The 23,802-nt window shown below is 44.3% G+C and overlaps 1 long non-coding RNA gene across 1 annotated transcript in view; it reads left to right on the top strand.

Moving 5' to 3' along the window:
- Nucleotides 1–9,528, top strand: part of LOC134516822 (uncharacterized) — a 102,344-nt gene extending 92,816 nt beyond the window's left edge. Inside the window, exon 3 of the long non-coding RNA XR_010071457.1 lies at nucleotides 9,398–9,528. This is a non-coding gene — a long non-coding RNA (uncharacterized LOC134516822). The remainder of the gene's footprint in view (nucleotides 1–9,397) is intronic.
- The last annotated feature ends 14,274 nt before the right edge of the window (nucleotides 9,529–23,802 follow it).

The following is a 23,802-nucleotide window of genomic DNA, read 5'->3' as shown; positions in this document are numbered from 1 at the left end:
TCAGGCCAGGTAGGGGCAGGTCACGTAAAAACCATCCGCAGAGTGCACTCCTGTTCCCTGCTGCAGAGCCAGCCGGCCTGCCCGGGGCTGGAGGCGGTGGGAAGGGAGGGGGGTCCGTGTGTGCAGCACATCCCAGCCCACACAGGGAACAGGGACCAAGCAGAAAGGGCTGTCCCCACTGCAGAGCCCTGGGCAGGGGCTGAGCCCTGCTGGTGTCCTCCCTGCCATTGGGCAGGGACAGAGCAAGCCCAGTTGTGCATTTTGGGTGCTAGAGGTTCCTCAGAAGAAAGGCAGTGTAATAGTTGCCCTACATTCATAACTATTAATTGTGTCACAGCAAATTAATCTGTGAACTGATCGTTAATAACTCAATTCCTAGATGAGTGACTAAGCCAATAGATTAATGAAGTTCTGTAGCCTTTTAATTCAGCTCTGATGCAAATCCAAAACTGATGCATGGAGTAAGCCCTTTAAGTTGCATTTTACCAAATTAGCTGTAGAGAACAACAAGGTGATGTCTTTTGGTTTATCTAACAAATTGTCTACTTTGAGTTATCAGAATCCATATGCCTTTGCACCACCTGGAGCTAAAATCAGGGCAGCTGAAATCAAGAAGAGCTTTCTCATTATTTTCAAAATACCTTAAAACTTCATGAGGATGTAGAGAGGAACCCCATTCTGTCTAGTCTAGTCTAGCCCCCGTTATCCTAATCCACCCTGCATTGCATCAGGCTCTGGCTCCTTGTCTTCAAGGCACTTCCAAACTTTCCGTCCTGTTAACAGACGTTCAGAGTTGCAGCTGGGCAGTTAAATTTTGTGAAGTGCATGGTGACCATTTTGACTTTTGTTTCTTGATTATTTTTTATGTGCATGGTATGTTTTTGAGTGCCACTGCTCACTGAGCACTTTGCTGAACTGGCCACCTGACTTGTTTTCCTGAGCCTTTATCACTGGTTTTAGGACATGTTAGTGTGCTTCTGTTGTGCTTCTCTAGTTTGTGGTGTTCTTTTCAGCCTGTACTTTGTTGCAAAGGTGATCATCAAAATTAGGAAAGAGGTGAACAAACATGCTACTAATAATAACAACACTCTGAACTCGTGTTTGAATTTGTTACGCTTTTCAAATCTTGCCTCTCTTAGGATGCCTAGAAAATGCTTGAAGTCTAAGCAGCTGATGAGCTGTGACTCCTGCTCAACTTTCATTTTCTGGTCTGATTGTTTCTTGCTGCCACCACCGTTTCCCCCTGCATAAGTGGATTGAAAGCGTGCTGAGGTACAGATCTTCTTCTAGCACATTTGGTGCTAACCCTGGGTGAGTCACACCAAAAGCAATATTAAAAAACAGTGATCTTGGGATTACAGCATTTTAAGAAACATTAAGCAGCGCCCGCCACTCTCCTCTGCAGAGGACTTTCAAACAAACTTTTCAGTGAGACATTAAAGGCCATCAGTCTTTGTCACTTGCCAAGGTAGGCTTATAGGCTGGAAGCTTGAAAGTGCCTATGCATTAGGAGATTTCTGACCGAGGGCTCTTTGTTCACCCCCTACAAAGTCCAGTAGCTGGAAACGAAAGGGAAGTGAAAGTACTTGCACCACTTGCACAATGAGAGAAATTAGTGATTTATTTAGAGATGAAATAAGTACTCCAGTCACTTCAGATCAAGATGAGGTGTCTAGCTGAACAACACATTGTAGTTCAGTCACAAATGGGTAGGTCTGATACAGAAATGACATGGAGTTCTTTGTCTTGTATATAGTATGGCAGAGGAGGGCCGCTTCTGACCTTAACATCTACAAAAATGTCCCTTCTCCTTTACCCTGTGGCTCTGTGAAGCATTCAACCAGACGAGGAGAGACAAAAAGTCTGGGAACGAGGTCTTTGATAAGTGAGATCTCCTTTCCCTGCTTTTCACCTGCAGGTAACTTTGTTGATTAGCGACTCTGACATGTGGCCTGGGATTTTTTTTTCTTAGTAATGAAGAAAAACATTTAGGCATCAGTTCCTGATTATGACTGTTGTGCAGAGTTTTGAAATAAAACCAACAGTATGTGGCTGAACCTGCCTGATAAGAAGTTATTAAAAAAAAGGTAATAATGTCTTCGTCACAGCAATGAGGAGATAAATTATATGTTAAATGGCAAAGCATGGCACGGCGTATTTCATGCTCTGTAATGACTTAAGAGTTCATTGTGATAAATGTTATTAAAATAAGCACCAAAGGAATTAAATGTGATGCTCTGCTACCTGTGCTGAGATCTTCTCAACTCACTTAATTCCTGCTGCACTGCCTTTTGCATAGCCACTATTCAATATCACTTTTAAAGAATGTGAAAAGGCAAAAAAGTAAATCCTTTATGATGAAAGGCTGCACAATTAACAAAGGGAAAAGGGGAGTTGCCTTGAAGCTTTCCCACTGCCTGTAAAAAATGAGCTTTAGGTTTTACACAGGTGGCATTATTTTTAAATGTCAGATCTGGGCTTTGTTCCCCCCTTTAATATAAATGTCAGTGGCGTTTTGCTGTGAAATCTTTTTGTTCCACCTTCCGCTTTGATAAATTCAGACCGGCTTTCAGTCTTGCCATCTACCTTTGTATATTAATAAATCTGTTGACCAAAGTTCTGCATCAGGTATTTTCCAGAAACCATGAATAAAACACAAGCAGTGGACCGGGCATATTCCGGAAAATCAGTAACAAGGTTTAGCATGAAGTGGCAAGTGCTGTAGTGACAGCGTGTGTGTGGGGGGGGAAATAAAATAGCATGAAGCCCCACAGTCATAACCAAGGCAGAGAGCTTCATTAGCACTTGGACCACTGATTGATTATGTGAAGAAAGCCTGTATTCCTTGCTGGGGAGCCTGTATTCCTTGCTGGACCAATAGCACTTTCGTCCAGAGTGGGTAAAAGTAACGGAGAAGAAATAATCAGAAACTGCTAAATGCTACCCTACTCTGCTCTTAAGTGAGCTGCTACTTAGAAGGCTGTATAAGCTTTGAAGAAAAATATGATGGTGTCAGAAGACTACTGTTTGGCACCCCAGTTATCTATACTTCCAGATCAGTTGCCAGGTGCTCCTGAAATACCACTGAGGGGGGAAAATCACTTCATCCATCATGAGTGCATTAATCCTGTCCTTGCTTCCTAAGACGATTTAGTGTCCCTGGTGCCTTCAGATGCTTTTATAGCTACCATTCATAGAGTAACACACCAGTGGGAAGGCAGGAGTAGGCTATTGGCAATGTTATTGCTCAATTGGACTGCAAGGTTGGAGGAAATGCCAGGGAAGGTATCCGCATCTGCTGTCACCCACCTTAGCATCTGCCCAGGGTACCGGGCTAGGGGGACCTTTGGTCTCATTCAGTAACGTCATCTTTACTCTGTGGGCCCTTGAGAGCTGGGATTGCCCCTTTCATTTGTATGTATTTGTTACTTTTAAAAATAGCATGCCAGTTTTCTATTTGGGTTTTTCCCACCCAAAAATATAGTTTGTTGTATTTAATGCAAATAGATTTGTCTAAGCTGAAATAGCAACTGCCTTTCTGTATGAAATAAAGGAAGTGTTGGTAAAGCTTGCACTTACCGTACCAGATTTCTGCCCTATCTTGCTAATGACAACTATTTAACTTCCAAAGCCCTCTAAGGTTTGGCATCATTTATGTCATCTCTAAATGACATGAAAGCGGCAAGAGCTCTCCTATCTCATCATTCTTTGAATAGTTGACTACTAGCATCTCAAGACTGAAACATATTTCTGTAAAACCTTTTTAAGCTGTCTGTAATGATGCATAAACTGAGAAGTAACGTTCTAAGGATTTGCATGAAAACCCACTGTGTTCATGGTACATTGTCTCTGAGTTACAACGTTTTATAGCAGATTTTTAGTGTATTCAGATACTTAAAGATGTTCAACTATATTCTGTCAGAACTTTTTTGGACATGGTGAATCTCTACTTTTTGTCATCTTAGAAACTCCTGTGGATCTGTCACTCCTGAGAAGCCAGCTTGAAAAGAGCTCTTTAAAGAGGCTGCAGGGCCTGTGCAGCTGCTCGTGCTGCTTTGCATCATGAGCAGAATAGCCCTGGCACACGCACCTTCAGTCTGTGACATGGATGTAAGCATATAGCGTATGTGGTATTCTCAGTACTATGGTATCAAGTACCTCTCTGGTTCAGAAATCACTACTGATGCGGGCTGGGTCATCAAGCCAGAAATAATGAAACACCTTTCCCCCCACCCCCTACTGGCTCCATTAATTTTCTTTTATAAACTTCTAACACACCTAATTGTTCAGTGTCCAACTTCAGCCCAAAAGGCTCCAGTGGCATGTCCCTTGTCCTCATGTTATGTTTATTGCAATTTCACCTCCTTGAAGATAAACCAAAGCCTTTATGCTCCTTTTGGGAAATGGGAGATGAAGGCAGACTGCCAATGCTTGCTGAACAAAGTGTGCCCGAGGTGGCCACCTTGGCTCCAAGGCTACAGCTGCTCTGCCTTTCAGGCAGGCCTAACTGCACGAGCAAACTAAAATTCATCTCGTGTCCTCACTGAGTAGAAATACGCATGTGCTAATGCAAGGAGCTAATGAAAGGAGAGACACACAGTAGTGCAGAGTAAGAAGACTAACAACTCACCCTACTATCCTATCTCATCCGATGCATATCCTTTCTGTCATAGCAGCAGCACCATGTTAGGCCAACAAGTCAACCGTTTTTTTTCTGGAAAGTTTCCTAGGTATCAAAACAATTAGGATTTGTAGGTAGCAAAGCTCAGGGTTCCCTTTCGCACCTTGGATTCCCAGAACTGAGTCAAGACATGCACCAGCTTTGGTTTTCAGCCTGCCCTCTGGTTTAGTCTGCTAAAGAAAGGATGGAGGTGTGGCGAGTAATGTTGCCACTGTGATTTGAATCAGGACAGGGTTAGCAACAAAAAACATGCTGTCACCTCAGGCGTGCTTTTTAATCCAGCTCCTGGAGGCCTCCAAACAAACTGTGTTCCACCAGAATACCTCATTGTGTTTGAATGGACATCAGGTGCCACTGAGTTTAATGAGCTATACTGAGCTTTACAAACAAGCATAAAGACGAGAGAGTTGACAAGGAAAGACACATCCCACAAAGCAGGTTGTGGACGTGGTCATTTTGAGTCTGTGCAGATATACAAGGCTAAGAGTGGAGCAAAGGAGTACAGATCTAATACTCCAAGCGTGAAACCTCAATTTTCAATGAAGCAATAGAGACATGAGAATAACTCATGGCATCTAGATTTTAAAGCACAATTTGTGAAAATAAATAAAGGCAGTTAACTGAGCAGTGGCAGTACAATTTGTGTGCTATGGTGTGCGGTTGTTTGATTTAGGACCAGATGCTGATACTTAATGTAAGTAAAAGAACTTAGGGAGATGTCCAATGTGGGGTTTAGTGGGATACTTTTGCATTAAGGTACCAATAAACAAGAATGACCAAGTCCGCCGGTTAAGGTACAATTCTTGATCGTGACTGGTGTTTGCTGATAAAGGGTAGTTAAACTCATAAGCTTTTGTAGTGGCGATAAAAGCTAAAATATAACAGTGCACAAGGAGTGATTTTGCACTCAAATTCTTGTAATATGGCCAACTACCAAACGCCTTGCAAGAGTGGTGTTGGCAAGGTGTGTTCTGTTTTGCAAAGCAAAGCCCAGGTCTGAGCTGGCAAATGCCTGATTCACATACAGTCTTTAAATGTATTGAACAAAAGACAGCTTTAAGAAATTCCTTGCTGTGATCTGAACTCAGCTGAAAGGTTGCTCTGATTCAAATTTGACTACTTCCCATAGCCAGTTTTTTGAAAACGTCTATTACTGGTAATTGGTTGTCTTTAAATAGTTCTTTAAATAACTTTCTTCGTTGCCTTTGAAAAAATCTTTGATCTTAGTAGTCAAAAATATAACTGGCAATATAAAAATAGAAAAGCTTATGACGTTTTTATTAATATAAGTTTACTCAATAACTTTGAAGGCTGCTCTTCCAGTCTGGGAAGGAAATATGGTGCCAGTGCAGCTGCATCTCCTTTTTCTCCATTGGTGTTATTTTTTCCCCTATAGCGGTTGCTGAAAGCAAGAGTTTCCTGCTTGTCCCGATTCCCTCTCCTCTTCTTGCATCTTCCAGATGCTACCAAACATTCCACATCATCCTACCATCTCCTTTCAATGAATTTCTCTCATATCATCTCCTTTTGCATTGCATCAAACAAATCTGTCGTCTGCATTTCTTGTTATGTTCTCTTTTTGTTCTTTTAGTCTGTTGCATTCCCTCCATTCTGCCTGTGGTGATTTCTTTCTTTTTATACCAGATGCTACCCAGAAGCACCCCACTTTCTTATGTTCTATGTGGCCATATAAAAAAATGTGCTAGACAATGGAAATGCCTGCTTAAAAAATAGATGAGGAAAAAATGGGATATTTTTGGCTGGCCTCTGAAGCACTGGGAGCTCAAATTGTGTTTGTGACTAAGCAAGCCACCTTGCTCTCCCAAACTGCTGTTGCCAGTGGTCCCAGTGCACAGGGTGGCTTCACCTGCGTGAACAGGAGCAGAGCAAAGGGATGAAGGGAGACAGCCCTGCAAAGCAGACATGAATTGCCCCTGGCTCCATGTCTGTCAGCCTGAAATGTGCCCTGTAAGACATGTAGCTTAAACACCGACTCTCTGTTTCAAGGGAGCCTGAGGAACTTTGGCGCCCAGTCCCTTCTAAATCCCCAAAGTACTGACAGCCTACCTCCTTTGGCAATTAGGATTAACCATTGTGGTTGTTAATATCTGTAGAGGATGGAACAAGTTTGCAATGTCCTCGCAGCGTTTAACTCTTACTCACCCAGGTGGGAGGTTGGAGTGTCTGCTCCGGTCCCCCACAAGCGAAGCACAGCCGAGCGTGGTGTCTTTCCAGGCAGCCACGCTCCGTTTCAGAGCTGAGTGTCACTGTGGTGGCTGGGAGTGAGCGGAGGCTGCTGCAGCCCTGAGCCTCGCTTTCTGGTCCTGTGCGGTGCCGCTCAGAGCCATTTCTCTGTTCGGGATCAGGGCTCCTGCTGCAGCTGGTCCAAGGAATGCCACGGGAAGTCACTTCATTAGATAAGATCTGTGACGTTTTCATGTTGTGTGAAGGTTGGCAAGGCACCTTCTGGTAAAGATTGAAAGAGAGAGAGGGAGAGATACAGGGACAAGAGGAAGGTGTTGAACAGATTATTAGTGGACTTGAGCCAGGATATATATGGGGAAGTCCAAACAGGTAATTGGAAATGAATCTTAGACACTGCTGAAACCTGACTCCCCTCCAGCACGGCGGTGATAGGGGTATGAGAACGTCCAGCAGAAGTGGGCTATGCCCCTGCTATGGATCCACCTGAACAGGCACCTGCCCATTGAGAACCAGCAAGACCTCAGGTAGCCTAAAAGCTCCTTCTCCTTGGTGAGGAGATGGCCCATTTGTTTGCTCTGAGATTCAAAGTAGAGGACAAAAGTTGTGGGAAAACACCAATTCCCTGTCCCACCTGGGCCTTTCCCCTTAGGGACTGGGGCCTGTTTGTTGCACGGTGGTCTGTGATCTGATGGCCGGGAGGAGGGAGGGGGAAAAGGACTCATGTTTCAGCCAACCTCCTGATGACTTTAAAAAAAAAAAAAAAAGAATTCCAAGAAAGGTGGTGTTACAACCCAAGGAGGAAACTATTCTAACAAAGCAGGCCTTGAGCGGGGAAATGCTCACACATTCTGGGGTTGCACATCACCCAGCACATGTAGAACAAAACATGCTCACGGGATCTGGGCTGAGAAACCAGTCAGGCTAGAACCACTAGAAATAGGTTGTAAAGATATAAATTAAGAGTCTAGAGAAAAGAAACCTCTTCCCATTCACCACCCTTCCAGACATAAGAGTGACATAGACACTGTCCTGGAACAGGGACTGAGGGCATGCAGGACGCAGGCAAGGTGTTGCACGACAGGCTGCAAACTCCCCATTTAGACCTACTGCGGCTGCGTGTCGCTGCCTGCTGTGCTCCGGTTAATTTAACCATATTTAGATCTGGGTGTCTTAAAGTTCAATTAGCCTGCTGTTTCTCTGTGGCTTTCATTTTGCAAAGGGGAAGGAGAGGGGCAGAAAAGGAGGAACTTTACCTCAAAAGATCTTCCATGGTAAGGCTGAATATTTTAACAAAATTTAACTTTCCAGCCTGTTTTCTGGGAGCCAGTGAATGAATCACAATTAGCTCTGCCGCAGGCTAAGGGGGCTCAGCGGCGGAGTCATGACAGACCAAAGGGAGTGATACATCAGGAGCAAAGTCAATGCTGGTCAGCCTTGAGTGCTACAGCAGAGGAGCACCATTAAACAGTTGCCAAGGACCATTCACTCTCTATGACGCTCTTCCATTTTGCTACATTAGTTATGGTTTCTGACAATGACCTCTCTTGACTCAAGGGATTTTTTTTTCAAGAGAAATTTCTCTATTTAAATTTCATGCATTGTGAGTCTACTAAGATTCTGTCAGAGGCTAGTTCTACATTTGACTGACTTGCTTTAAACAAAAATAGTCCTGGAAAATTAACCCCTTCTCTGCTAAGCCTCCATCTTGCAAATAAATGGTAGCTAATGCTAAGAGAGGAATGAATTTTTTCACGGTGTTGGTGGATCCGCTGTAGGTGCACATGAATGTGCTCTCGTGCTTATTTCTGGTATGTGCTTCCCTGTTCCGGGCGTTAGAGATTTCTGCAGTGTGTTGGCTTTTGTGGAGCCTAGTTAATGGTGCCCATTAACTTCAATAAACTGCAGTTTCAGTCTTCCAAAGAATCTTGCACACATTTCTGCTGTCCTACAGGTACGAGAACAAGAGCTCTGATTTCCTTATGTTTTACTTCAATAGCTTGGCAAGAAGTGATCTCATATTAATGTCTGACAGTTTTGGATCACTTGAGGACGCAAAAATTAGGCCAAAAATCAGTGGTGATGTTCGCAATCCATTCCTCTATTGGTTCAACGAGCAGTTTGGTTTTCTTTGCTCCTACATTTGACAGCCTGTGAAATTACTCTCTCCCTGTTTATAGGGCAAATGAAGAGCTTAATACTGTTTGGGTGTGTTGAAATATCTGCATGACAAAAGAAGACTGGGTTTTCAAGAGCTTCCCATGGAAATCTCTCTGAAGCAGTTCACGTATCTCTCATAATTGCATATTTTCCTTTCCTTTGGTTTTACACATGAACAGGAAAACAGGAGCTTGTCTCTTGTATCTCTGCTTCCTGTAAATGCCAGAGCCATTGTGTCATCCTGACTGAAAAAAGATGCTGTAATACTAATTTACTTGTGTTTTTAAAAAGAAACTATCTTTAGAAAGGAAAGAAAACCAATTTAGGTTCATGCAATTGTTGTGCTTTTTCCAGAATGCCCGAGCCTGTCTGCTGCAGTTCAATTAATTTCCGCCAGGAAAGTGCTAATATACTCACCAACCTGAGAAAAAGCACCTGAAGACCTCTACTGTCCTGCTATCATGTTGCAAATACACACGGAGTGCGCCACCAGGCTCTGCATCCTCTGCCCATGCCCTGGGTTTTGGCTGCTTCTCTGCAAGATCAGCCCTGATGTGGTGCGGGTGACTTTGGACCTACCTCATGGCTACGGACTTGTCTGATGCTCGCAGGACCGGTGGCTGACCCTTGTTACCAGCACCCAACCCACTCTGCCCTTCTTGCTTGGGCACAACAGGACCACACCAGGTCAGGGAGGGCACTGCCCTGCTGCTTCGTTGATGCCCGCAGCTCCCAGCTCATCTTCGCAGATCAGCCCACTGACACACGGTAACGTTGTGTAATTATGCTCAGATAGACTAGTATTTTCTCAAGAAATTCTCTAATTTTAAAAACTTTGCTCTGTGCATTAAATTCAGATCTGAAAAAAAGTGGTAAGTCAAGTATTTACAAAGTATCTACAAAGGAGCTTTTTTTCTACAGTGCTACTAGTGCACGCAGGGGAAGCCAGCTGCAGACTGCACCGCTTCTGTCTGTCTTCTGCCTGTGAAGGTGGCTCATGCGGCCACAAAGCCAAACATGCAGGCTGCTATCTTTAGAGAGTACAGTGGATCCTACCCGACTTACGGCTGGCTCCAAAGTCCTTTGAAATAATTAGAAATGTCTTACGGATTGTGTGTGAGCAGTCCTACAGACCAGATTTACTGCAGTAACTTACGTACTACATAGTGCTCTTGAACCAAGACATTATTTCAGTGTCTATTGCTCCAGGGGAGTTCTTTGGTTGACTTGAATTCCTCGGTCAAACCCTTACCAAACAGGCTAGTGTAGACGTATTAGGGAGGCTTTTGACCAAATGTGGCAAGAAATATATTGTGCTTATTGTCTGTATTTGCATATTGTTTGTACTTGTGTGGAGCATCTGAGGTAATGTAGTTTTGCTTTAGCCTTTCACATTACTGAACAGCAAAAAATATCCACGCCAAGGTAAGTGGCATTCAGAGTTAGGCTCCTTCTGAATAGCTTTTCTAAGTCAGTGTTCTAATCTTGTCATCCAAACAAATAATCAAAGTGAAAATCCTCTTTTTGTACTTGCTAATCTGAAATACTCAACCAAAACCGGCAACTTCAGCAAGGAGGTAGATGGTCTTCAAAGGTGTTTCAACTTTTTAGATCAGGGTGGTTTGGGTTTTGCTTTTGGATTGGGGGGGGGTGGTGGTGTTTTGTTTTACAATACTTAGTCAGATGTTTGCATGAGGTAAATTTGCAGCTACTAACAAGAAAGTCAAAGACTTTGCTAGAGCAGGAAATAGTCCTTTTAGTTCCACATGCAAAGGTACCTTTTAATGTGGCTGCTGAATTGGATTCATCAGAAGTAAAGGCTAATCCTCCCCTTGACATTTATGGAGTTGGTTGATTACTTCTCTTCCAAACCATCCATATAAAGCATTGCAGGTTTTTATAAATTCTTTCCTGGAAATGCTTAATATTAAGAGGTTTTTTACAATTCCTAATTTAAGCTCTTCACATTAATAATTGAAAGCTTACAAGGTAAAGCAAAAAAAATGACGGACCAAAACTGGCAGAGCACACTGAAAGGAAAAAAAAAAACCACCGAGACAAAAACATTTTAACTGCAGTGGCCAGAATTCTCTTGACCATCATAAAACCACTTCCTGACATTAGCTGAAGGCTAATGTGTCAGGAGGGCGAGCTGGAGGCCGGCAGCTGGCGCTCATGCAGGGCTATGTGCTGATGTTATTACAATACTTACGCCACACGTAGAGGTGGAACTGAACGAGGGGACCCACCATGTATTCTCTGCTGAAGCAAAAAAATTTTTATTTCTTCTATGACTTACACAATTTATTTGAATTTACTTTTTAATTGATTTGGGAGTATTCTGTCTCTATGAGAAGAGTACCTATGAAAGGGAAATAGTCATTAGTATATATAGTTAAATGCATATATATATATATATATGTTTTATATTAGAATAACAGTAGTAGCTAACAGACCCGTGAGAGGTCAGGTTACACTCTATGTAGACTGTAGATTGAGTAGGAATTAGTTGCTGTACCACAGAATTGACAACTCTATGAAGACAGACATCATGGAATGGCCTGGACAGGTGTACTCTTCGCTGGGTAAAAAACTGGCTGGATGGCCGTGCCCAGAGAGTGGTGGTAAATGGAGTTAAATCCAGTTGGTGTCCAGTCACAAGTGGTGTCCCCCAGGGTTCGGTGCTGGGGCCGGTTCTCTTTAATATCTTTATCAATGATCTGGATGAAGGGATTGAATGCACCCTCAGTAAGTTCGCAGATGACACTAAACTGGGCGGGCGTGTTGATCTGCTTGAGGGTAGGTTAGCTCTGCAGAGGAATCTGGACAGGCTGGACCGATGGGCTGTGACCAATGGTATGAGGTTCAACAAGGCCAAGTGCCGGGTCCTGCACTTGGGTCACAACAACCCCATGCAGTGCTACAGGATTGGGGCAGAATGGCTTGAAAGCAGCTCGACAGAAAAGGACTTGGGAGTGTTGGTTGACAGCCGGCTGAATATGAGCCAGCAGTGTGCCCAGGTGGCCAAGAAGGCCAACAGCATCCTAGCCTGTATCAGGAATAGTGTGGTGAGCCGGACTAGGGAAGTGATCATCCCCCTGTACTCGGCACTGGTGAGGCCCCACCTCGAGTACTGCGTTCAGTTTTGGGCCCCTCGCTACAGGAGGGACATTGAGGTGTTGGAGCGTGTCCAGAGAAGGGCTACAAAGCTGGTGAGGGGCCTGGAGGACAAACCTTACGAGGAATGACTGAGGGAGCTGGGGTTGTTTAGCCTGGAGAAGAGGAGGCTGAGGGGAGACCTTATCACCCTCTACAACTACCTGAAAGGAGGTTGTAGAGAGATGGGGGCTGACCTCTTCTCCCTGGTGACAAGTGATAGGACGAGGGGAAACGGGTTCAAGTTACGTCAGGGGAGGTTTAGATTAGATATTAGGAGACATTTTTTCACTGAAAGGGTTATTAAACATTGGAATAGGCTGCCCAGGGAGGTGGTGGATTCACCATCCCTGGAGGTGTTTAAAAAAAGGGTAGATGGGGCACTGAGGGACATGGTTTAGAAGTGGCTCTTGTCAGGGTAGGCTAAAGGTTGGACTCGATGATCTTAAAGGTCCCTTCCAACCTCAACAATTCTATGATTCTATGATTCTATGATCATTTCTGTCCCCATTTTTAGGGAAATTGGTGCAAAGCAAACGTAAGGACTCAGATTTCTATATGGCATAGATCTTTATAGGCCTGGATAAGAGATCAAATTTTCAAATTAGTTCTCTCCTTTTGAAAATCTGGGTATAGGTGGTGTGCTGCAGGCACTAGATTCAAAGGTTTTCTTTAAATCTGGCCCATATCTAATGTCAGCCAAGCTCTCTGTAGGAAAACAAACAAGCAAACTCCCATCCCAGAGCTTACATCTCTAAAATCTCTCCAGTGGTGCTGGTGCAACCCAGAAACAGGCATCTGTGATGGACCTTCTGGGTCATCGTGTCTACCCCTCTGCTACTGCCATCCATCCCCTCTAATCCCATCTATAAGCTTATCAGGTGTCATCTTAAAACTCAAAAGGTTCCTAGTGGCAAAGCTGGTGCCATTTTCTCATCCCTCCATTATATCAGAGCAGGTGGTTAAAGAAAAATCTAGTTTCAAGGTTGAATTTATCTGAGGTTTATTCATACTTATTTATTCTTTGTCAGTATTGTCCTTTAGCCTGGAGAGCTCTTCTCCTTCCCTTATGTTTACCTTCCTTCTTTCCCAGCTGCTATGTTGAATTTACTGACAGAAAGTTGTCTTGTCTTTTCAAGGTTACGTGGGCCGTATTCATGTACTCTCTTATCAGCTAACTTTTCCACAGCCTGTGTTATCCTAAGAGCCCTTCTCCCCATCGGTTGCAGATTGTGTAAGTCTCCCCAGTTGGGGTGATCAGGCCCAGAGATGGTGTTCCAGGTGGCTACTTATCCAGGCATTCCCTTCAGAAGTGAGAGACCCAAGCTCAGTTCCCTTCTCTGAGTGAGTGAATCTGAACGGTTATTTCACATAAACCATAAGGTATTCTGACCTGCTTATAATTTCAGTCACTTGGAGACAGTATTTCATACACTAGAAGAAACTAAATGCTAAAATTGAGTGGCACCATCCCATAGCACTGCTGAGAGTCTTAAGCATTAGGCTAGAAAGTCGTTCTCTTTCCTCTCCTGTACTATCATAACTGAGGAGAGCCTCAAGACATAAATCCTGAAACCGCCCGGAGAGCTTCCTGGGAGATGTGTCCTCCTTTTCCCTCAAGCAGAGGCAGGAACTTAACCCGACTCTCCCTATTCCAAGGAAAAGACAGATGCCTCATCAAAATAAACAGCTTTTTCTAGGTTTAATGGCATCAAGAATAACTAAAAATTGAAAGCTTCAGATCAGTCTGGACTGGTTTTCGTTGAACTTCAGTTAGGCCTGATGCACTGGGGAAAAAAAAAAAAAGTGGGAAAAAGAATGACCAGTGGTGCTTCCCTAGCAGTTTGCCCCCTAACTGGGGAAGACTCACTTTTTCCTCACTTGCAGGCTGCTTGTTCCCATTAAGTACAGATAAAAGGGTATGAGCAAAGATGAAACACAGCTTCAGCATTCATACAGTAGAACAACACAGCCATTTGTTAAGAGGGCTTGTAGCTGGTTAAGCACAAATGGCTGGAGTCAGCTCATGCGGTTCATATTCTCTTATTACACGGCCTTATTGCAGTAGGCACAACTTATTGTTTTCACACAAATTGATTCCATGACAACGAACTAGAGATATTGTTCGCTTTGATCAGTGAGAAGGCCAGAAGATTTTGAAACAGTATTCCTTTTTTTAGGTTTTTGTAAGTAATACATTCCCCTACGAAGTCAGCATAAGAGAAGTAATAGCACAGGGTCAGAGTTAAACTTGTTATATGAAAATTACACTTGGTAATGATCTGAACTTTAAAAAATATCTGCTTCCCATTTCAGAAATGAGACAGCTCAATTCCTTCCTACGTTTCATTTGTTTTAAGGCAGAGAATAGAAATGGTAGCAATTTTTCTGCCAGCATATTAAAACATGTTTTTATTAACAAGTAATTGCATTGAGTCTTGGAAAGCATTAGCAGCAGCGGCAGCAGAAAATAATTCTGGAAAGCTGAAAAATGTATTTCAGATTCCTTTGAATAAAAATGTAAAACTACTCTAGCAGGGTATTTCCCTTCCCTGAGCATAAGATGGGAGAATTCTATAAAAGTCCTATAGCTGAGAGCTATTTTAAATCTCATTTTGAACTCAGGTAATCTGTGAAGTGGATGCTCATCTGGATGAAAAGACACCCTGTACTTTTTTTTTTTTTTGAGACAAAACAAGTACAAAATACCTGAAAGTTTAACAAATTCAAGTGAAATTCAGAGGGAAGTCCACATTTGAGCCATATGTGGAATCGTTTTATTTCCAGTTTTGGACTAGTATGGATCAGCAGGGAAGGGGGGAGGTTGATCTTCCCTATGGTAATTTCCAGGACAGTCTCCTATGTGGATGTGGTTATAACCATGTAAAGGTGCCAGTGGATTAGAAACAAAAAGTCATTGGTACATGAGACTTAAATGTGACATGGTTAGATGAAGTGATCATCTAGCCTGTCGAAAAGAAAATTGAGAAGGGACATTATTATGCTGCATAAACATGGTGAAATGAGGGAGAATGCCACGTGCTGCTGAACTCCTTGGTCTTGCAAAGGAGGACAAAGCAAAAATAATGGTTGGAAGCTAAAGTTATATAAAAATCCATTAGAAAAGTTTTTTTTGACTGACAGTGACTGAGACAATCCGCTGAGGGATGCGGTGGATTCTGCATCTCGGATGGAGGCTGCATCTCTGAGTCTTGGTTGCCTTTGTGAAAGACCCAAGGTCCTGAGCTCAGAACAGGGGGGGTGTAAGTGTAATAGACTAAAAATCAACAGAATACTGACAGGACATGAGACAGTCCCTCTCGGTCTTAAAGACTCAAAGAGTTACATCTTAAGTTTAACCAGGCACATAGCTGCCCTTCCTGTCTGTGGCTGTGAGTTCGGTAAGCTGTTGTGGCAAATGTGTTATTAAAATGCAGTGACAGGATTATGGCTGGAAGCAGCCGGAGGTCAGTTCTTTGGAGAAGGTGTTAAAAATAATGGCTGGGATTTCCAGGAGGCCCTTTTGGATCATGTAGCAGAATATCAAGCAATATTCAGAAGGCTTCCCTGCGTAGAAGAGTCTCCCCAGATTGCCTCAGGAAGCCAAAAAAATAAAGGAGGTTGACTTACAGTAATTGTGTTGGTGAACAGCGCTGAAAGTTCTCTTCAGGGAAAACTGAAGGGCAGGGATAGGGATGGAGGCACGGCTGATTGTGTGCAAGGCTTGTCAGGGAGGCTCGTACCTTCCAGCTAAGTTTACCGAATCAAGGAACTCTGTAAAGCCCACGTCATTTGGAGGCATCATTTCAAGCCAGAAGCCAGTGTAGAGTGCCTGTGAAGGGAATCTGAGCAGGACAGTGCTCCGAAGCCTGTCCTCTTCGCTGCCATTCGTATTGCTGTTGCGACTGGAGGCACTGTCCAGGCATCTTCCCACTGTCTCGGGAATGTTTTAAGGCCTCGATGCGGTGGGGCATGATGACACCCAAATCACCTGTCCTTTCTTTTTTCTTTTTTCAATCAAACTTCATATAATGGTCTCTTTGAAAAGATGCAGTGACTGACCGAGTCCAAGCCCCTCTGAATCCTTGTGGTAAACCACTCACTGACCTTGGCAAAGCCGAGGATTTCATCTTTGCTTTTTCAAAGAAAAGAATGATGTCCCAGCCTAATCAAAACATTCGATAAGCGTTTAAGGCCAAGCTATCCCATGGAAAAAGTTTCCTCCTTTATCTCCTCCTTCTCCATCCAAAGGTACGATTTTCTCTTAAAAGCCTCTGCAGGCTGCTGCAGCAATTCTGTAATTTGAAGGCTAGAAGGAAGCTGGAGTTTTCTAAAGGAATAAAGAAGCAGTTTGATTACAACATAGCAAACCTCCCAATAGCTCTTAAAATAGGTCTTTTGGGAAGTGTTTATGTCACCCAATGGCACAGCTGGGACCATCCATTCATCCTTAGTTTTTTTTAAATCATCCTGATAACAGCGAAAAATTTGATAACATTGGAAGCCAGAGCTCAAACCTTTCAGACTCCAAGTCTTTTTTCACCTGTTCTTGCAGTGAAGCACATTCACATTAAGGCTAATATAGGAAAGTAAGCCGATAATGAAAATATACCTTAACCCTGGATTTTGTCATGGTGGAATTTAATGGACTTTCATCCACAGTCTGGCTGAATGTGTGTGGGTCAGTATGTTGGGTCCCTTGGTCTGATCGTTCAGCTGGAGCACCTGGATTTGGCAAGTGGGCACGTCAGCAGAAATCAATTCTGAACAGACTGTGTCATTTAAGGAATAAACTGGACTTCGTTGGGGCCAGGCTCTTTTCAGTGGTGCCCAGTGACAGGACAAGAGGTAATGAGCACAAACTGGAACATAGGAAGTTCCACCTAAACATGAGGAGGAACTTCTTTCCTCTGAGGGTGGCAGAGCCCTGGCGCAGGCTGCCCAGAGAGGTGGTGGAGTCTCCATCTCTGGAGACATTCAAACCCGCCTGGACGCGTTCCTGTGCAACCTGCTCTGGGTGACCCTGCTCTGGCAGGGGGTTGGACTAGATGATCTCCAGAGGCCCCTTCCAACCCTATGATTCTATGATTCGTGTCCTTCCCATTCACTGGTGCAACACGCGTTCCTCGGCCACCAAATGCTGGCAGGAAATTTGGGAAGGATACAGAGTAGGGAGGGTGGAAGGAAAAAAGATGTCACAACAGGCAGATGGAAAACTTCATATATTGAAAAAAGATGTCTGTTTTGTAGAAAACAGGCTGTTAAGTATGTTTGTTATTTTTAGCCAATAATGCACTTGATGAAAGAGTGTTCTTGATAAGGAACAGCCTCTGATGGGAGGGAGGGAGACAGGACCACGGCAGGTAGTTATTAAGGCCAGTTTGGTTGGCAGCTGTAAAAGTAAATAGTGGTGCTGCTCTTGGTTAACAAAGAGCAAATGGGGGATTGAACAAACTTTCAGATCATTAAACAAATGGAAAGTTCACTCAACATCAAAGTGTGGTTTGGTGTTTAATTTGTACTTTAAAAAAAGGGGGCGGGGGGGGAGAAGCTGGGACTAAATATTTCTGCAAGTCTGGTGCAGTCTCCGTCAGACCTGCCTGGGAGCCAGACTGGTGCCTTAGAGAGGAAGGGTTTGTTTAACTCCTCATTTGTATGGGTAGGTCTGCAGTGACATCTGCCACCTTGGTCATCATTTTCCACCCAGGTTCCACCTTTTCTGTAAAATTCTGTCATTCAGGGAGCTGGGGACCCAAATCTATAGCTTAGGCAAGGGGCTGCGGCCATTGGATTATCCTGAAAGCATGCCTCAGGCAGGCATTGTGCCCCCATATCCAGCCTATTTCCATTAGAAGGCAACGTAAGGTCCGCTGTCAGTCACATTGCCTAATTAGTATATTATTGGAGATGGGATGGTGATAATAGAAAATAAATTAAAACTTTACAAATCAGTCCCTGGGTACAGACTGCGTGCTTGTCTCCTCTGCCCAGGGGTGAATTTGAGTTCGTAGTCTTCACATTTACCTATTCTAAGTGTGAAGAGAAATTCTGTACCATCTCTTTATTGCAAACTAAAATAGAAGAAAGCTCATTGTTTACATACAGCATCAGACTTCCCCTTGTTAGATAGGCATCTTCATGCTCTCTCACTTATACTAAAATCTGTCTAACTGAGCTCCCACCCTCTAGTTTAACCCAAAGACTAACAAGGGGAGAAAATGGTGAAGACATTGTGTAAATTACAGAAAGACTGCTGAAAAAAACTTTGTTGTAAAGATACACTAGTACCTCAGGAAAAAGAATTTTTTTTTTTTTTTTTATGGCTTTTTGTAATGCAGATGTTCTGTAGCAAAGCCTTTGGAAGCTTGTGTTATTAATCACCCTGAGTATCCAAACTTTCTTTTTTAAGACTGGTTCTTTTAGCTATTTGGAAAAGCCCATAAATATGTGATTTAAAGGGGGCGGGGGGGAACCACTCGTATACAACAAAGGAAAAAAAGCCCTAAAATTTAAAAAGAAAAAGAAAGGTAAAGACATTTGATTTCCCCTCACTGATCACAGCTGTACAGAAAGATGGCCATCTGATTACTTAGTGCTTTGAGATGTCTAGATCAGCCTGTGCTGGGGTTTTTTATTATCCTTTTTTCCCCTCTTCTCTCTCCTGCTTCTTGCTCGTAACAGAGATGTGGGAAATCATACGAATAGAAATCCTAGCACTAGTAATAATCACAGAACTATTCTGTTCTTATTGCAGAATCAAGTAAAAAAAAATGTTCTTTTTTTTCCCTGTTCTCTGCTCTTAATGTAATGCATTACAGCCACCTCTTACGTTCTTGTTCATTTTGGGGTAGATCATGCTTTAGGTGATTGATTGCAGGGGGGAGGAGGAGTTCCCCCTTCTGCATTTGGTGGATGCACACCGAGAAGGACAGGAGTCTCACAGCCAGTTTAAGCCAGGGGCAATATTTTGTCTTCCTCTCCCAGCAGCAGAGAATCGCTGGGTGAATATCACAAGGTTGCTCTGCTGGGCTTGGCTGGGTCGTTGCCACCCAGATTACCACGGACACGCTCTGGTTTATTGTGACTCACCTTCTGCTTTTTTGCCTGTGTTCCATCCCACTTCTCACACCCAATATCACACTGCTTAGTGATTTTTAATTGGAATGTCACACCTCATTTAGGTTTTCTTTGCAAGATAATCTAAAGTATTTGTCACTTTCTGTGATAAACAAGCCAAATAGGAGAATGGACTCTAGGTGTCTGCTCATGTCATCAGCATACAGGCTTGTGTCTTGTTTTGCATATTCTACCTTCCCCAACTCTCAGTATTATGAAGAACCTCAGGGCAGTTTGATTCAGGTGAGCCCCTAAAATTCAAGTGTTTACTTAACCATTTGCAAGCTTCATCCTCCCTGCTTTGTTTCTCTCTTGTTAACTTCACAGCTTCTAATTTTCCAAACTCCATCTGCTCCAGTCCGTGTGTCCCAAAGGTCCTTTATGCTTCCCACCACGCTTAGGTGCGGATGTACCTTTCCCTTCCCCAAGCCCCAGCATGTCTGTGCTCTCAAGTGTCCCACCATTCCCAGTGCTGCTGCCCTGCCTGGCTACCCCTGCTCCACGGGTCAGAGACAGGTTTGTCCCAAAACACTCTTGCTCCGGGGTGGGGCTGTGCGTGCAGCTGTTTTCCATATTACCTATTTTATGACAGATAAGTCCATGAATAAATCTCCCTGCATTTTCCCCACGGTGGACGGCAGCTCTCTGGGGCCCCCCCGCTGCACCCCGTTCCTCTGCCTCAGGGACAGGGGCTTGGCCCAGCCTCCGATGGGTGTTCGCAGGGTCTCGCAGTGAGCGCAGGGGTCTGGGTCAGGCTGAGATCTTGTGGAGGAGGGAGGGGATGGACATGGGTCCAGGTCCTCAGTGTGAGAGCTGGGGCAGAGGCCAAGATGTGTGTGTGTACCTGGAGGAGTTTGGCCAGTCAGAGAGTCAGGGAAAGGGGCCAGCAGGAAGGCGAGGAAGTAAGGCATAATCTGTGGAGGAGCGAGGGGACCAGGCATGGCTAAGGAGAGAAGGGAGATGTACCGAGCAGGAGGCATCTTCTGTGGCCACTTGGCCTCCTCTGCCTCTTCCCGCCAGGAGTGAGAGAGGCCACCCTGGAGCCACAGTGAGCTACTCTCCTGCAATCCCTGCATGGAGCAGGGCAGTTCATTTTGCTTTGCCATGCAGGTGTTCGCCCTGGCTTTGTTCATTACAATGTTTTCTATTCCATTACCAGTTGTGGTCACAAGCCAAAAGGAGCATCGTCACATCTGAGCAAGGCCCAGAATTAATAGATGTGAGAGCAGCAGGTCCAGGAGGTTCTGCTGAAATAATTATGCCCCAGCATTTCCTGCAGGATAGATTTGAGGAAGACGGTGGCAGCTGCTATGGTTCGCAAGGAAGTTGAAAAGCTATTTGTGTAAATTCTTGGGGCTAAATTTAGTCTGTTAGGGCTGGGTTTGAGGCCACTACTTCCCAATCCCATTCCCATTTCTAGTTCAGAGCTGTGTTTATTATCTTTCAGCCACTGCACAGCAGTCAGCCCTGGGGACCGAAGAGAATAATCATTGTGTTTTGATCCTCAGCTCCTTTTCAGAGCTAATAAATAAGTTAGCTGCTGGTTTATATAACAGTTTGGGAGCCCACACCATTCAAAGGTGCATTTCATTGGCACGGGTAATTAGCAAACATTCCCCAGCGCTATAATTTGCTGTTTGTTTTCCCTCAGAAGCAAATAGATATAAATTGTTTAAAAGGGCAAACCTGTGCAAAAGAAACGCATCCAGGCACCCAAACAGCAGCTTCTAGCAATTAAGGAGATATTATTGGCATCAACAGGATTATTGTCATTTTTAAGCTATGCAGCTGCTTGTGATTACAGTGCTCTCCCGGAAAGGCAGCTGATCACCAGCACGCCAGCCAGCAGGCTCTGGGGCAGGCTGGGAATTGCCCACTGCTACACCGAGATTGTTTATCCTGGAGATCTCCGGCCGGGTTTATCTCTCAGTGCCTCGTTATCGCTGCTGGTATTTTCAAGTCAGGCTGTACGTCTTGAGCCGAAATTGAAGCCTGCCTGCCTGCATGTTGCAGTGGCTATGGCCAAATGGGAACTGTTCGATGAAACAGCTTTTTAACTAGAAAGTGCCCGTTTCTCAAAACTGAAAGTGTTTTGTAGGAATGCATCCCTTTCAGCGGATGTCTAGGAGGCTACACAGCTTGAGACACAAGCTCCGCAGCTTGAGACAGACTCATGCTCGTGCCCACAGGCCAGCCCAGCCCCAGGAGCTGGTGCTCCATGAGGCTGAAGCACTCCTGACCCCAGAGCAGGACTTCCCTGGCTCCCCTGTCTGAACTCACAGAATCACGGAATGACAGAATGATAGGGGTTGGAAGGGACCTCTGGAGATCATCTAGTCCAAAACCCCTGCCAGAGCAGGGTCACCCAGAGCAGGTTGCACAGGAACACGCCCAGGTGGGTTTTGAATGTCTCCAGAGATGGAGACTCCACCACCTCTCTGGGCAGCCTGTGCCAGGGCTCTGCCACCCTCAGAGGAAAGAAGTTCCTCCTCATGTTTAGGTGGAACTTCCTATGTTCAAGTTTGTGCCCGTTACAGGGCACAGGACAAGGGCCTGTCACCAGGCACTGCTGAAAAGATCCTGGCCCCATCCTCCTGACCTCTCCTTGTAGGGTCGCACCACAGTGGCTGGGCACGGTGCTGCACTGGGTGAAGCAGACGGACAGAGGCCAAACCTCTGAAATCCCAAGCCCAGCCTTGGGTTGTCCAACATCTATTAAATATTGGAGCCCCTATTTTACTGGGCTTGCCTCAGATTTTTACATTCAGAATCCAGGTCTCAGATAAGTCTTGGGATGTGCTTTCATTTTCAAAATTGAAAAAAGCAAGAAGTGATTTGTATGTGAAATGTATTGAGTCTTCTCTGCTGTCGGAGACATGAAAGCTTCTGTTTTGTTCTGAAAGAGAACCATTTCTCTCCTTGAAAAGCAGTATTGGACTTCACACTGAGCAGGCATTCCTGCTTTCAGCCAGCTGGCTGTTACTCTCTGGAGCTGTAGCGGGGTCACTGCCCCCCGTTCCGATGCTGCCCCGCAGTTCCGCTCCCCGGTATAGAGCGGCAGAGCCCCTTGGCTGCTGCAGCAGAGCTACCCATGGGAGAGACTGTCATGAATGTTTATGCAATTTTAGCTGAATTGAGAAAGAGACAATAAAACAGCCTCCGGTCTCATTTATAATTGCCCAGTGGGAAGGAAATTAAAATGACAGTATTTAGGTTTTCGCTCTCTCCTGGTGACATTTAGACATGGGGTCACACTTGGCAAAGGCAAAGTAATCATCCAAGTACAAAACCTCATACAGCCGCATTTCTTGTTGCACAGCATTGCCAGTGCGCCATTCAGTCCCTCTTCTCCCGTATACAGGTATGCCATTCATTTTATTAGTCCCTTGCGAGTTCCGTTGCAGACAATGACATAATTGAATTTAAACAAACTAGACTGGAGTCTCCTATGGTCTAGTGAACATTTATGTCATTCAAGCACCAGGAGACCTCTGGAGCCATTTGGGGTTTTGTTCTTTTTTTTTCTTGCCTTAAATACTTCAAAAAAATCAAACGTCAATGACATTTTCTGGAGTAAATAGTTCTAATGGAGCTGCACAGAGATTTGGGTGGTCATATACTTTTTGTGTGCAACAAAGAAACAGGATTAGTTTTACCTGAAAGGCTGAGTCACCAAGCTCCCCACAGGCATCTCAGGAAATGCTAATTCTTCCTGACTCAGCTGGATAAAAGATTATGACACAAATGGTTACATTTAAAGGAAATATCTCCTCCCTAGAGGGAATTTATTTTTTTTCTTGCCTATAATGCAATACTAACAGATTCACAATCTGTTACTTCGATTGGGAGAGCTGTATGTGTGTCGTGTTATTTGTTGCTCAGGCAGTTGGGAATGGGGAGCGGGGGATGCTGTGGCTTTCACCTGTTGTGTGGAAAATTGCCCAAGCTGCTCTAGTGAAGGAGGGCCAGGTTCTTGGCTGTGTACATGTGTGTGGTTACAATTTATAGTAGGAGAAACATGGCTGCATTTAGTTGGCCTTGAGTTGAACTTTGATTTGAATGATCATTTTATGGAAAATAATATAAATGGTGGGGAGCTTGTTCTGATGGCGCTTCTACTCCACAGGCATTCCTCATTGCCATCTGCGGTACCCAAAGGGCTTCTTTCTTATCCTCGGTAGCACGAAAGACTAAAATGAGTCTGCTCAATGGCTGAGGTTGACCCTGAGCACAGAGAATGAATCCCAGACTGACTTCAGCTCAGAGCTGAAGCAGCCCAGAGACATAAACGAACTGTATGCCCTGTAACCTAGGCCTCCTGGTAATTGTGGGATTCTTTCTAGAGAATGCTTAAGCTTGTGCCGAAACCCCGCTGTAGACCCCGCACTAAACAATAGTAGGCTCCAAGGAGATGTTGCAGTTAATCTTATGTCCAGGTTGTTAGAAGAATTAGCATTTAAGAAGTTCTTGTGCTTTTTTCTTTCTGT

The sequence above is a fragment of the Chroicocephalus ridibundus genome, chromosome 6, assembly GCF_963924245.1.
Source record: "Chroicocephalus ridibundus chromosome 6, bChrRid1.1, whole genome shotgun sequence".
Classification (NCBI taxonomy): domain Eukaryota; kingdom Metazoa; phylum Chordata; class Aves; order Charadriiformes; family Laridae; genus Chroicocephalus; species Chroicocephalus ridibundus.
The sequence above is the reverse complement of the archived record's forward strand: the minus strand, read 5'-3'. Positions and strand labels throughout refer to the sequence as shown.